Here is a 3,451-nt window from a genome sequence, read left to right as displayed (position 1 = left end):
TGACTCCTAAAAGATGACAACATGAAGATTCAAAAAGATTTCAACACATTTGAATTATAGGGAAACATTACTAATATGAAATAAGTCAAACTGGAGTCCTGCAAACAGGTCTGGTGAGGACGTGGTGGGGTGAGAGGTGGGTCAATAGCAGCTGTGATGAGTGGGGGCTGATGATGCGATTTGGTGGCCACACCAGTGAAGCAATGTTGGATTGCAGTGCTACGGTTGGCACGGTTGCTGCTGTTATTATGAAATGAATCTAGAGCCACACTATTTACATAGGGATTTTACATGTATCACCTTATTAGTTGAAGAATGTTATCTGATCAATGGAAGTCATTGCTCCAGTGAACTCTGTGACAGGGGACTCTTGGCATCTTGTCCACTTCCAGTCACACCTGTGAAAGCCATGTGAACACCTGGCAGATAGCTGATGAGGACAAAGGAACAGAGTTCCAGCTCAGCAGTGGCATGCATTCTACGTGTGCCCTTACTACACTTGGCCTTAGCCAAAAGGCTGAGAAGTGATTATGTGTGCCCTTAAAGGAGTGACTTAATTCCTCCAAGCCCAGCCCATTTCCTCAGCTGACAAGTAGCAATGGCAGTTTCTGCTCTATAGATCTGTCTTGGAGATTAAATGAAATCATCCATCACACATGCCTAGCACAAAGATTGCAAGCAAAAAGAACAACCAGTGTCACTAGCTCTCAGCCCTCTCAGTCATGCGGTATAGAGATCTGCTCTGGAGTCTCCTGCAACCTCCTTTGGACCCAGGTCAGTTTCCAGATACTTCCTTTATCTTCACATGCTGGGCCCTTCCCCACCACCATTCAGTAGGGACCTGAGTGAGAACAGACCTGGGCATTTGGCCCTGGCTTCCAGGCAAGCCAATAGAGAGTTGCAGTCCTGCTCCCTAGACTTGGGAGACAGCAAGTCTGGAAAGTGCACCAGCATCAAGAGTGAGCACAAGGGGCTGAGGATTTAGCTCAGTTGTTCTGCCGCCCGCCTCGAGAGCACAAGGTGCCGAGTTGGATCCCCGGTGCCAGAAAAAAAAACCAAAAAAAGAGTGAACACAGCTGAGGCAAGTTGGGTTCCCCATAGCTCATAATGTAGTAGGAAAGCCAGCTGCTGAAATGTGTACACACAGAGAGAAAAGCATAAATGAATTACCGCAAATGAACAAGGCGCCAAGGAAAAACAGAATAGGAGAATCTTAACTGGGGGCTTTTAAGAAGCAGATGCTTAGGGGCAGTGATACGTGAACTGAGCACTGGAGCCAAGTAGGAAATCCGTGGATGCCCCCCCGGCAGGCAGCTGCAGCATCCTTGGAGGGCTCCCAGCTATTCCGACAGGGAGCCTCGCGCCCTGACCATGGCACATACTTGTTACTGGAGCCCACCGTGGAAAGTCCCCCGGGAGGGCCCAGCCTCCCTCTCGGGAGTCCCAAACCCTTGCAGCACTCCTCCCAGCTAATAACCCCTTCCCCTCCATCCCAGCTCAGTTCTATTGAAAGCCCTGCCCTCGGCCAGCACTCAGCAGAACCTGCTGGGCCAGAAACACACCTGGTCCTGCTCTTCCTGGCTCTGAGTTTCTGGAAACCAAACACCTTCCAAGAGCCACCCCACCCTTGACCTCCTGCCCTCTTCTCCCACTCCCCAGGCCCAAGGAGGCCCAGGGCAGGGCCCCTGGGTGACTGTCAGGGGCAGCATGAGTGGAGAGGGTCTGTGCACATCCAAGGGGCTGAGGGTCTCTGTGACCACTGTTACTCTTTTCCCACTGCTTCTTTCCCTCTAAGGTGTTTCAGAGAAAGAACAAAAGAGGCACACATAGAGCAGAAGAGCAGACAGCAAATGAGGAACACTGAGATACAGAGGGACACAGCTTGAGGAAAAGAAAGACAGACAGGCAAAAAGGTGGGAGTTGGGGGAGGCAGAGACAAAGACAGACACTAGAAAAAAGACCAAGGTGTGGAAAGAAAAGGTCCAGGAGGCAAAGAAGGGTGCAGGAGGCATGGGGGGGGGGCGGTGAACAGAGCCGCAGGGGCAGTGTTAGCACGGAGGGCATCAGAAGCCTTGTGCACTCAGCCGTGCACTTTCCAGGGCTGCAGCCACCTCAGTGAAAAGATCACAGCGGCCTGGAGGCAGCGGGGCACACTGGCGCTGGAGAGCATGTCTTCCCCCAGACCTTACCCCTATGGGAAGCCACTAGAGGGTGGGGTGATGGATGGCCTGGAGTGAGGAGAGAATTAACCTGTGAGGTTCCTATGGGGAACATGCGGAGTCACAGCGATGGGCTGGGTTCCCTGCAGCCTGAAGATGCTGGAAGCCTCCCATGGCAGCTGAGTGAACACTGCGTCCCTGCCCTGCGGACCCCACCCGCCTCTCATTCCTCAGACACATAGGTGGCCCCGACGGCATGCCTGGCCCTGCACAGGGCCCTAGAGGTAGAACCAGCCAGGAGCAGGCACAGCCCCAAGGAGGCCAGGGTCTGGAGGGGAGAGGGGAGGCCAAGCACAAGCCACCAAGAGGCCTGAGCAAAGTCATTTCTGGTTTAGAGGAGCAGGTAAAATAGTGGAGGTCAAGATGGAGGCTGGGGATGGTGTGGGTGAAGGCATCAGGAGAGAGAGCCCAGGAGGGCTCCTTCTTCAAAAAGTAGGCAGCGGGAGTCCCACGAGGCATGCTAAGACAATTTACTTTTCCCTGTTGGAAAGGAGAGGCCACTGCTTGATTTCCACCGGAGCGCTGAGAGGAGGGAGCCTCAGTCAGAATCCCCCCTGCTTCCTTAACTCACTGTTAACTGCCCCCTTGGGCTCAATAGTCTGTAAGATGGATATATTATTCTAGAACCAAAGAAAACTATGGGGTCTTTGTGTGCTCCCAGCTTGTAACTGTGGAAAACAAAGAAGTCATGGGAATCTTCTCACCCTGACAGTCCCAGGAGCCTGGGAGAGATGGAGACGGAGATGGAGACGGGACCTTTCCCGCTTGGCTGCCTCAGATCTGCAGACCCGTGTCAGGCTCCTCCTTCTCCTCCCAAGGCTCAGGCTCAGCCTGTACCAAACTCCCCAGGCAGCCCAGCTTGGTGCCCACGTGGTTCCTGCCAGAGCCAAACAGGAAGAATAGAGAGCAACTACCACAACAGTGCTGGCGATGGTCAGGATACTTCTGCTAACTTCAGTGGAACACAGGCTGTCTGTTGAGCATGGATTCTATGATCCTCGCATATATCCATCCATAGAGGCCTCACAACACTCCTCTGAGGAGGCGTTAGCATAACCCCCACTGTAAATGAGTACAGGGGAGCTAGGAAGTGTCGGGCTTGACCTGGCTGTGAGATGATGGGTGAATATCCTCTTCAATTCCAAGCTACAGTTTGACAAGATACAAAAACCACAACAAAACAGGCAGCCGATGCAGGTGCCGTCTCTACCCGAAAAAGCCGTGCTGTCTCG

This window comes from Heterocephalus glaber, unplaced genomic scaffold (assembly GCF_053883595.1).
Source record: "Heterocephalus glaber isolate CG9 unplaced genomic scaffold, H.glaber_assembly_v1.0 deba00001795, whole genome shotgun sequence".
In the NCBI taxonomy this organism is placed as follows: Eukaryota; Metazoa; Chordata; class Mammalia; order Rodentia; family Bathyergidae; genus Heterocephalus; species Heterocephalus glaber.
Note: the sequence above shows the minus strand (reverse complement) of the source record.